The sequence below is a fragment of the Oncorhynchus mykiss genome, chromosome 27 (assembly GCF_013265735.2).
Source record: "Oncorhynchus mykiss isolate Arlee chromosome 27, USDA_OmykA_1.1, whole genome shotgun sequence".
NCBI lineage: Eukaryota > Metazoa > Chordata > Actinopteri > Salmoniformes > Salmonidae > Oncorhynchus > Oncorhynchus mykiss.
In genome coordinates this window covers 4,455,531-4,468,335 of record NC_048591.1, presented here as the reverse complement: position 1 = coordinate 4,468,335, position 12,805 = coordinate 4,455,531, and positions in this window count along the sequence as shown.

Genomic DNA, 12,805 nt, shown 5'->3' with positions numbered 1-12,805 from the left:
AACTCCAAGTGGGCTGTCATGTGCCTTACTGAGGAGTGGCTTCCGTCTGGTCACTCTACCACAAAGGCCTGATTGGCTGAGTGCTGCAGAGATGGTTGTCCTTCTGGAAGGGTCTCCCATCTCCATAGAGGAACTCTGGAGCTCTATCAGAGTGACCATCAGGTCACCTCCCTGAAAAATACCCTTCTCCCCCGATTGTTCAGTTTGGCCGGGTTGCCAGCTCTAGGAAGAGTCTTGGTGCTTCCAAACTTCTTCCATTTAAGAGGAACTGGTCCAGATTTGAATTTGAGAGGCTGGAGTGGCGCAGCGGTCCAAGGCACTGCATCTCAATGCAAGAAGGATCACTGCAGTTCCTGGTTCAAATCCAAGTTACATCACATCTAGCTGTGATTTGGAGTCCCATAGGGCGGTGCACAATTGGCCCAGCATTGTCCTGGGTAGGCCTTCATCTTAAATAAGAATTTGTTCTTAACTGACTTAGGCACTTAGATAAATCAAAAATGTATTAAAAGAATGATGGAGGCCACTGTGTTCTTGGGGACCTTCAATGCTGCAGAAATATTTTGGTACCCTTCCCAAGATCTGTGCCGAGACACAATCTTGTCTCGGAGCTCTACGGACAATTCCTTCATCCTCATGGCTTGGTTTCTGCTCTGACATGCACTGCCAACTGTGGGACCTTACATAGACAGGAGTGTGCCTTTCCAAATCATGTCCAATCAATTGAATTTACCACAGGTGGACTCCAATCAAGTTGTAGAAACAACTCAAGGATGATAAATGGAAACTCAATTTCGAGTCTCATAGCAAAGGATTTGAATACTTATTAAATAAGGTTTTTCTGTTTTTCTAAAAACTTGTTTTCACTTTGTCATTATGGGGTATTGTGTGTAGATTGCTGAGTATTTTGTTTAATTTAATCCATTTTAGAATAAGGCTGTAACATAATAAAATGTGGAAAAAGTCAAGGGGTCTGAATACTTTTCGAAGGCATTGTTTACCACTCAAATTCAAATCTGGACCAGTTCCTCTGCATTTTTTTCATGATTTTTCATGACTGATTTAGACCTGGGACACCAGGTGGGTGTACTTCATTTTCAGGTAGAACAGAAAAGCAACAGTATTTCAGACTTCGTAGTGTATGAGATTTGAATACCCCTTTCAAATCAAATCAAATTGGTGACATACACATGGTTAGCAGATGTTATTGCGAGTGTAGCGAAATGCTTGTGCTTCTAGTTCCGACTGTGCAGCAATATCTAACAAGTAATCTAACAATTCCACAACAACTAGGCTCTGAGGGGAGGAGGAACCAGGTTCTGAGGGGTGGCCAAGATGTGACAGGTAGTCCCGAGGGTGGTCCTATGGCTCAGGTCCTGAGAGAGAGAGAGAGAGAGAGAGAGAGAGATAGAGAGAGAGAGAGAATGAGGTAGAGAGAGGTCCCCAGCTATAATAAATGCATCATCAGGATATATGGTTTCCAGTTTGCATAGTCTAGTGAAGTTCCTTGAGGGACGTCGTGGTATCGGCTTGAGGGGGATATACTCAGCTGTGACAATAACCGACGAGAATTCTCTTGGGAGATAATACATTTGATTGTGAGGAATTCTAGGTCAGGTGAACAAAAGGACTTGAGTTCCTGTATGTTGTTACAATTACACCATGAGTCGTTAATCATGAAACATACACCCCACCCTTCTTTTTCCCGGAGAGATTTATTTCTGTCGGCGCAACGCACAAAGAATCCCAATGGCTGTACTGACTCTGACAACATATCCCGAGAGAGCCATGTTTCTGTGAAACAGAGTATGTTGCATTCCCTGATGTCTCTCTGGAAAGCAACCCTTGCCCTAATTTCATCTACCTTGTTATCTAGAGACTGGACATTAGCAAGTAATATACTCGGAGGCGGTGGGTGGTGTGTGCGCCTCCGAAGTCTAACCAGAAGGCCGCTCTGTTGACCTCTTCTGTTCAGATTCCCTGGGTAGTTAAGACAAAGGATCCGCTTCGGGAAAGTCGTATTCCTGGCCGTAGTGCTCGTAAGTTGACGTCGCTCTGATATCCAATCGTTCTTCCCGGCTGTATGTAGTAACACTTAAGATTTTCCAGGCTAACAACGTAAGAAATAACACATTAAAAAACAAAATACTGCAAAGTTTCCTAAGGACTAGAAGCGAAGCGGCCCTCTCTGTCGGCGCCATCTTTAGCTGGCCTAGACAATCCCAAAGAGCAAATACCGTGACAGATCCTTCTGACAGGTCCCTCCAGTTTATGAGAAAAACTCCAGTCCGCCCACACTAGTCGGCGCTCAGCTGCATCGTAAATCGTGGAGTTGAGTTAAGTTTTGTCGGCTATTACCCCATGTGGGGGGTGGGCTAAGCTGGTGACATATGGAACTGTTTTAAGATGGTCATGCTATGGATCATTTAGCTATTTGATTTAGAATTTTAGGACCCCTTTAGGTATCAGAAAATGTTGATCCCCGGGTGGCGCAGTGGTTAAGGGTGCTGTACTGCAGCGCCAGCTGTGCCACCAGAGACTCTGGGTTCGCGCCCAGGCTCTGTTGTAACCGGCCGTGACCGGGAGGTCCGTGGGACGACGCACAACCCCTCCCTAACCCAGCGTCGTCTGGGTTAGGGAGGGGTTGGCCAGTATGGATATCCTTGTCTCATTGTGCACCAGCGACTCCTGTGGTGGGCCTGGCGCAGTGCGCTAACCAAGGTTGCCAGGTGCATGGTGTTTCCTCTGACACATTGGTGTGGCTGGCTTCCGGGTTGGATGTGCGCTGTGTTAAGAAGCAGTGCGGTTGTGTATCGGAGGACACATGTCTCTGCCAAGCCCGTATGGGAGTTGTAGCGATGAGACAAGATAGTAGCAATTGGATACCATGAAAACGGGGTAAAAAAAAATGTTGAACCCCTTTTGTGGGTAGGCTCAAAACCACATTAATTGTTTTTAACCAGTACTGGTTACATTTAGATTAGGTCTGTGACAATTGTGGGGGTTGTAGAGCAAAACAGAGAACACCGTTGTCTTTGTGAGAATCTCCTGTTTCCACAGTGGGGTTACATTAGTTTGTAGCCCAAACAGTTTTGACGCTACAAACTTCTGTTGGCACATCGACGGTATCGACTTCAGACGAGTCCCCTGACACTTGTGAGGGTTGTAAAGCAAACCGCCACAGTTGTTTTCGTGAGAAGACTGATTTCCGGGATGTCTCGTGGTTTGACAAATACCACTGAGCACCGCAGATTAGGAAGTGTGACACTGCCGGATGATATCTCTGTCTTAAACAGACAGATTTTGATGGGTAACTTTTTGTTATATAACTTAAGAGTGATGCACCCGACTCTAGAGGGTTATTAGATAAGCATACTATTGTCCTTAATGTCTGCATATGTAAGGTCTTGGTAGATAAGCATGGAGGACAGATTTTGTGGCTGATAGACAATATTGGCAACTTGTCCCTAAGCTTTAGATGCTCGACCCTTACTTAAAAGGGAACATTTTCTTCAATTCACGCAATTAGTCAAGATGGAGTCGTTTGTAATAATTTATCCCTCTCAGGCACAGTATCAATCTAAATCTTGGTACAATCTATCTCATTTGAGGCTGGGGATTGCAAGAGGAGTTGTGGAGCCTGTTGTTAATTGTGTTGGGAGTGTGGTGGAAGATTGGAGAGCTCTGAGAGCTCCCAAGGCGTCCCGGCCATAATCACATGCTTGGTGAGACAAGCTGAAAGCCGCCTCCTCCCTCCTCCCTCCTCCAGAGTCAGGGTGATGGGGAGAATAAGGCTGCCACAGCTGAGCCACTGGCAGATGTTGTGTTTGTTTTTCTAATGTGTTAATAAGACTGTTCTAGCTGGGCCCCAACCGGACACTAAGCCCTCTGCCTACTCACTAGAGCTGGCTGGTTGATTACCTTCATGCATTCATTTTTCACATGTATAAATCAATATTGTCAAGTACCTGGGCTGGGCTGTGTACGAGGTGCAGCTTCTGTTGTTTACTGAGGCTGGGGATAAAAGCTCTGCCACAGTCTGCCATCCTCTGGAAATAGCTATATTTAAGTGGCACCAGCTGCGACAAGTGTGTCTTTTCCATCCTAAATGTTCCCTCTTATTCCAATCATTTCCCCAGAGATTTGATTATGTTTGAGGAATCTTAATACAATCCCACATAATCAGTGGAGACTGTTAGTTAAATAACAAGGTGGATACTGTCCAAATAGCTGATGAATAGTTGAAATTTTACTCCACTTCAGACATGACATTTTTCACCGCAATGGGAGTTGTCTTTGATTACAACTGATGCATGTAGTTCAATTCATTCACATGCAGTTCATTAACATGCTCCCTCACTGTCACAAATGTGTTTCTGAGACAGAACTTATGGTTTCACTTTCACAGGGGAACCTCTTTTGAAGTCACCTTGCTGTTCCTCGAAAGGCCTCGAAACGCGATCTTCCACATCAATCAAAACGATATTGAGGACGATCAATGGTAGCCTATCTAATATTGAGGACGATCAATGCTATCTAAGGGGATGTCTGAGTATGTCTGAAGTTTTCAGGCTGCTCCAGCATCCAAAAGCCTTCCATAATCCATAATTTGCACTTATAAGCCTATAGCCATCTAGTTATCTATGTATTGATTCAGTTTAGGGCTACATTACACTATAGGCCTACAGTAAAATAGCTGGGGAAAGCAATCCGGCAAGTTCATCAGATCTTATCATAACTTTTTTCCATTCCTCCTGCAAAATACTCTTTTATAACTTGCTGAATGGCTTCTGGGAATTACATTACAATTTCTAAAAAAAAACTATTGTTGGAGAAGTAGAATGGAAGGACTTTGGGGTTAGTACAATTATGTAGGTCTGTTTGTTGGGGGACTAAATGACAGCGGAACTAAGATTAATGTTGTATTGTGTACAAATAGCCTTGGTGTGCTCTGTGGTTTTAGTGTTACCTTCATTCTTACTTTCCATTGTGCATCTTTAACCATCGGTTAGAATATTACTGTATGGGGTTTTCATCCCGCCATGTTTTGTAGCTATCTATTAACCAAGCAGTCAAGTCACTTACCCTTGCTATGTCAACAAATCACGTTTTTGACATGCCTAGTGAATGACTATTTTCTAATAGGATATGTGGAAACACTTTTTAAGGGGTCCTTATTACAGTGTAATTATATATGTAATTACACTGTAACAAGTATTGTCCCAGTGGCAAAAACGGTTCACAAACGGTTCACAGCAACAACAAAAAATACTTTAACTTATTAAATCATTAAACGGTGCGTTTGACAATGGGTCAATGACTTTAACCATCAATCCCAAAATAATTGACACATTAATAAAAAAGGTTATGGTTACGGTTGTGAGATAGTCATTTGTGCTTGTCAAATTGTAAGCCTATTAAGCTTGGTTGAATAATGGTTTATAAATGCACTTAAAACGGTGAATAGTCAAATTCCTATAAATTTCCTATAATATGACCTTGCAAGGAATATTTCACTTTCTCTGGTGATAGGAGTAACAACATTAAGTTGTACACAAGGCAGAAATAATGCAGTGTGACTCGAGTTTCGTCATCAGCTGGAAGACAGTGTCTCGTTTTGGTCAGCGTCAGCAGAGAAAAGGGAGAGCGGAGGGATATTAAAAAATTCTTAGGGCTAGGCCCCTTTTTTCTCAATTTCCGCCTGAATGACGTGCCCAAAGTAAAACTGCCTGTTGCTCAGGCCCTGAAGCCAGGATATGCATATAATTGGTAACATTGGAAAGAAAACACTTTGAAGTTTGTAGAATGTTTGGTTTAAATGTAGGAGAATATAACACAATAGATGTGGTAGGAGAAAATCCAAAGAAAAACTATCTGAGGAGTAAATAGAAACATATTTTGACTCGTTGAAACAAATTTTAAGGGTAGATTTTTGGATTCCTTTCTCTGCATGTTGAACGAGTGGATTGCTCAAATCGATGGCGCCAACTAAACAGACTTTTTGGGATTCAAAGAAGGATTTTATCTAACAAAACAACACTACATGTTATAGCTGGGACCCTTTGGATGACAAATCAGAGGAAGATTTTCAAAAAGTAAGTGAATATTTATTGCTATTTTTGAATTTATGAAACCTGTGCCGGTGGAAATATATTTTGATGTGGGGTGCCGTCCTCAAACAAGCATGTTTTCACTGTAATAGCTACTGTAATTAGATTAACAAGAATTTAAGCTTTCAACCAATATAAGACACTTATATGGACCTAAATATTGAAATATATATTTTTGAATGGTCTGAGAAGAACAACACTGCATTGGCAAGGCAATTCAAGCAAAGCCAATGTATGCAGTGATGATGTTTTGGGCCTATAGCCTACTGGACAAACCTCATTACCACAGTACTGTTTTTAATAAGTTCATGTTGGATGGGCTTATGTTTTTTAAGGGATGTAAAAAAAACAAAAAAAAGTCATTTTGTCTTAGAAAGTGATCTCGACTCAAAAAAGGTTGTTGACCACTGATCTACAGAATAGACTTGCATGAAATCTGGTGAGTTTTGGGGGATTTGCTAGAACACTAGCTAGCAGCTAGTTTTGCAACCTTGACTAGCTAGGGTAGCAGGTAGCCTAGTGGTTAGAGCTTTGGGCCAGTAACTGAAAGGTTGCTGGATTGAATCCCTGAACTGACAAGGTAAAAATCTGTTGTTCCGCCCCTAAGCAAGGCAGTTAACCCACCTGCTGAAGACACTGTGGCCCCATCTGATGAGACCCCCGGACAGGGCCAAACAGGAAGGATATAACATCACCCACTTTGCCAAAGCTCTACACAATATTGTGCTGCTGAGGTATAATAAACAGATGTATATATAGAGTACAGGGAACATAAGGTTGAATATATTATTATAGACCTGCTAGATCTACTGTCTCTTTTATATTATGACATTTCAGCTAGATCTACTGTCTCTATTATATTATGACAGACCAGCTAGATCTACTGTCTTTATTATATTACAACAGACCAGCTGTATCTACTGTCTCCATTTCACTTTGGCCATTGTTGTGGGCCTACCCTCCCCTCAACAGCCTCAAATAGGCTATTTCATGTGGGTTGGGGTGGGGCAGCAGACACATTTCATCACTTTTCATTACATCATTTCATCACATTTCATTACATTACATTTTTATATATTTATTCTAAAATGTAAAAAAATCACAAATAATATTTTATATTATTAATTTCAAACAAGGGCATTAGCACGAGAAGAACTTACCAGTCGAAAACGGCGACGTTGTTCCTCTTCTGCAGGCACTGTTACAGATTATACACAGTGGCTACAACTCTCCGTTCAAAAAATATTCCTCCACTTGGGAATCGCTAAATGAATCGTCCTACAACAATCTCTGTCTCACTTTTCCGATCAATTTCTTCTAAAATTGTGTGTACATCTGTATATCTAGACTTAGATTTAGCTTTCCCTGACTTAGTCCCCATACTGATTGATATATAAACAGCTGAATCTGCACGTTTACCAAAACAACGCTGTGCGTAAAATGCCTAGCTCCTTCCGGAATAAAACTTCAATAGCGAAACTCTCTTTACGCCGGAGTTTACGACATGGGTTGGTCTTCCAACACACAACCATTGCATATTGCCATTTACCTCAGCTCATTGGCTATCTACCCAGCTAGATTTCAAGACGATCAGTGGTCATTGGGTTAAAATACAGTCAAGACAGACATGTGGTTGCTTACGCAAGCAAAACCCTCAACCCTGCTGAACATAAATACTCAGACTGCGAAAAAGTGCTGCCGTCAACAGTCTGGGCAGTCAAGCACTTCACCAGTTACGTTGGCAGACCAAAATCATAGGAGCATAGGAGCATGTCACTAACCAGGGACTTTTCTGATGAGCCAACGACTCCGGGAGGTAGCGGTACACAACAGCAAGATAGCGGCTTGGCTAATGACACTGCAGAGCCATGATGTGGTAGTAAACTATGCATGATGTGGTAGTAAACTACAAAAAACCTGCCTTTGTGAGGGGCTTGGCGGTGTGTCAAAGCTGGGGAGACGATGACACCAATTTCAAACCGCCCCCATTTGACGTAGCTCCGCCGTTGCCTTTGAACCATCACTACTTCGAAGAGCACGTATGTCTTGGCATGCCGATGGCTGTTCTTACTGTCATCTAGATCACTTGCAAGCTGGTGTGGAATTGGTATGGCAGAATGACAATCAGTGCAAACCAATTCAATTTCAACTGGGCAGCAAGAACAGCCAGTGTGCAGAATTTGATGATGTACTTATCACCCTGCCGATAGCATGGCGAAATCTGGTGCACTTCATGGCCCTCCTTGGGTGTTCGATGCTGGGGACACACTGATCACCGGTAACCCCATGGTGTCTGCGATCACGCGTAGCCATGTAGCACTGCGGGAAACATCTTCGCACAAACATAATGTGTTTCTAACTCATTCTTTCCAGAAGGGTGACCTGGTAGCAATGCAACACCAAGATGAGACCATCGCCACTTTGATGGCTTTCTTGTCTGATCCTGTCAATCACCCAGTGACCGAGCTGGCTTTGGCAGGCTCACATGACATGCGTTCGCTGTACGCCACTAAACAGCGCCTCACACTTGTAGATGACCTACTGGTATATGTTTAAGGAACTGACGCCACACAATGGTGGATGGTTCCCAAAACACAGAGGGGGATAATGATAGCTCATGCGACAAGCCACGTGGAGGCCATAGGGGGGGTCAAGGTTACATGCGAAGCATTGCAACAGGTGACCCGCTTGCCTCACATGGAACAAGATGTGGTACAATACGTGAGGGGGTGTCTAGTTTACTGCCAGTTTCAACCCTCCAAAACACTTCACAGAGCACCCTTGCACCGTGTCTTATGCTTGGAGCTCGATACAGATCGACTCAGCTGCCAGGTCAGCAAGAGGAAACAAGTATCTCCTCACAGTGACTTACACATTCACAAAGTGGTTGGAGTGCCTGCCAGCAACCAATGACAGTGGAAACCATGGGTGTTCTATTGCTGAACCACGTTTTCAGTCGTTTCGGCCTGCCAGTAGAAACTGTGGACAGCGACCGAGGAACCAATATCTGGGCTGCTATAATGACTGAATTGTGGCGTCTTCTGGGAGTCAAAATCCACATCGCGTACCACCCTCCAGCAGAGTAGAAAGGAGCAATCAGACAATTGTCAAAATCCTGAGGAAATACAGTGCCTTGCGAAAGTATTCAGCCCCCTTGAACTTTGCGACCTTTTGCCACATTTCAGGCTTCAAACATAAAGATATAAAACTGTATTTTTTTGTGAAGAATCAACAACAAGTGGGACACAATCATGAAGTGGAACGACATTTATTGGATATTTCAAACTTTTTTAACAAATCAAAAACTGAAAAATTGGGCGTGCAAAATTATTCAGCCCCCTTAAGTTAATACTTTGTAGCGCCACCTTTTGCTGCGATTACAGCTGTAAGTCGCTTGGGGTATGTCTCTATCAGTTTTGCACATCGAGAGACTGAAATTTTTTCCCATTCCTCCTTGCAAAACAGCTCGAGCTCAGTGAGGTTGGATGGAGAGCATTTGTGAACAGCAGTTTTCAGTTCTTTCCACAGATTCTCGATTGGATTCAGGTCTGGACTTTGACTTGGTCATTCTAACACCTGGATATGTTTATTTTTGAACCATTCCATTGTAGATTTTGCTTTATGTTTTGGATCATTGTCTTGTTGGAAGACAAATCTCCGTCCCAGTCTCAGGTCTTTTGCAGACTCCATCAGGTTTTCTTCCAGAATGGTCCTGTATTTGGCTCCATCCATCTTCCCATCAATTTTAACCATCTTCCCTGTCCCTGCTGAAGAAAAGCAGGCCCAAACCATGATGCTGCCACCACCATGTTTGACAGTGGGGATGGTGTGTTCAGCTGTGTTGCTTTTACGCCAAACATAACGTTTTGCATTGTTGCCAAAAAGTTAAATTTTGGTTTCATCTGATCAGAGCACCTTCTTCCACATGTTTGGTGTGTCTCCCAGGTGGCTTGTGGCAAACTTTAAACTACACTTTTTATGGATATCCTTAAGAAATGGCTTTCTTCTTGCCACTCTTCCATAAAGGCCAGATTTGTGCAATATACGACTGATTGTTGTCCTATGGACAGAGTCTCCCACCTCAGCTGTAGATCTCTGCAGTTCATACAGAGTGATCATGGGCCTCTTGGCTGCATCTCTGATCAGTCTTCTCCTTGTTTGAGCTGAAAGTTTAGAGGGACGGCCAGGTCTTGGTAGATTTGCAGTGGTCTGATACTCCTTCCATTTCAATATTATCGCTTGCACAGTGCTCCTTGGGATGTTTAAAGCTTGGGAAATCTTTTTGTATCCAAATCCGGCTTTAAACTTCTTCACAACAGTATCTCGGACCTGCCTGTGTTCCTTGTTCTTCAGGATGCTCTCTGCGCTTTTAACGGACCTCTGAGACTATCACAGTGCAGGTGTATTTATACGGAGACTTGATTACACACAGGTGGATTGTATTTATCATCATTGGTCATTTAGGTCAACATTGGATCATTCAGAGATCCTCACTGAACTTCTGGAGAGAGTTTGCTGCACTGAAAGTAAAGGGGCTGAATAATTTTGCACGCCCAATTTTTCAGTTTTTGATTTGTTAAAAAAGTTTGAAATATCCAATAAATGTCGTTCCACTTCATGATTGTGTCCCACTTGTTGTTGATTCTTCACAAAAAAATACAGTTTTATATCTTTATGTTTGAAGCCTGAAATGTGGCAAAAGGTCGCAAAGTTCAAGGGGGCCGAATACTTTCGCAAGGCACTGTATATGGCAGCCACAAACATTGGGACCTCAAACTCCCACTGGTACTGATGGCAATCAGAGCCACACGCAATAGGTCTACGGGAATAACACCATTCGAGATGATGACGGGCAGGCAAATGACGCTTCCACTGCATATCCTGTACCAACCGGGAGATGTTGCCACAGCCACCGCATACACGGCTCATCAAGACGTGGCTGACTTGCGAACCCACCTCCAGACTACCTTTGTGTACTCTCAAGAAAAGCTGGAAAAAAGTGCAGAAGGTGACAAGACTCATTACGACAAAAAGGCCTCACACCTGGAGTTCGAGGTCTGGGATAAGGTCTGGTACGAAATATACACCAAACCCGTGGAAAAAGTTCTTGCCCCACTGGTCAGGACCATACGAGATTGTGTTCATGCCGTCACCTGTGGCTTATCAAATCAGAATCAGCAAAGGTTGACAAAACACCACGTTCAAGTTGGTCCACAGGAACCAAATCAAGTTGTACACACCTCCCATGGGAATAGAAGGGGGACAGTCAGTCCCAAATAGATAGAACCCTTGCAAATCAGAGGTACAAAAAATACATATTCATGTACCCTCAGCTGATCCCTTCCAGGAGATCAGTATGTTGTACCTAACATATTTTCTACTCTTCCCAGCTACAAGTTATACGTTTCGTTGTCACTGTTGATATTGTCCTGCGTTGTGCTGTTCAGAATAGGAAAATCAGCTAACTTAGCTGTGTCAAAACTGAAATAAACAAACAATATCTCTAATTATGCGTTTTTGTAGGATGGTTCCTTTGGCTGATTTTTTAAAATATTTTTTTTATTTCACCTTTATTTAACCAGGTAGGCTAGTTGAGAACAAGTTCTCATTTGCAACTGCGACCTGGCCAAGATAAAGCATAGCAGTGTGAACAGACAACACAGAGTTACACATGGAGTAAACAATTAACAAGTCAATAACACAGTAGAAAAAAAAGAGAGTCTATATACATTGTGTGCAAAAGGTAGGTAGGCGAATAATTACAATTTTGCAGATTAACACTGGAGTGATAAATGATCAGATGGTCATGTACAGGTAGAGATATTGGTGTGCAAAATAGCAGAAAAGTAAATAAATATAAACAGTATGGGGATGAGGTAGGTAAAATTGGGTGGGCTATTTACCAATAGACTATGTACAGCTGCAGCGATCGGTTAGCTGCTCAGATAGCAGATGTTTGAAGTTGGTGAGGGAGATCCTGACACTCTGCACCCTGGTCAAAACCAACCCAGCAGATGTACTCATGAGCGGACCCCCTACGAGAATCATTCTCCGCGATGATCCAGGACTCCTTGTAACCAACTGCAGAGTACACATGCAGATGGTGTACGTCCGCCTAGATGCAGGGAACTTTACCGCCAACACATTCCACCTGCGGCACATTTGATTTGGTCCAGGGCTGACTGGACCACGCAGGCAGGTAAGCACGCCCAGTTGGACACTGCCCATATTTTGGCCCAACTCCAAAAGTTCACAGTAGCCCAGTCAGACTAGCAGAGCCCAGGCTTGAAAAACTATTTGTTGGGGCGCTACTCTCAATAGGTGTCGCCATAGGGTCACTATTTGCTCTAGGTACTACTGCCGTCAGCGCAATCAATCTAACCACAGTCAAAAGAAACATTAGGGAGATTACAGAAGAAATTACACTTATCCAGCAACAGATGAAATCACAGGCACTCAGGTTGCAGCATGTGGGAAGGTCTCTCCAGGACACTATTCTAGTGGTAAACACGAATACTCTCCTGAACAAAACCCTTCTGTCGGTAGGAAAGATATTGGAAAATTGGCAAAAGATTCTGAACCCCCTCACATGATCCATCCACGGCATCCCTAGCATCTTTCCCAGAGTTTGCTAGGTCAGCCCTGTAGTGTCACCAATGTAAGCCTCGTCACTCAGGTTGCCATTTTAGAGACTG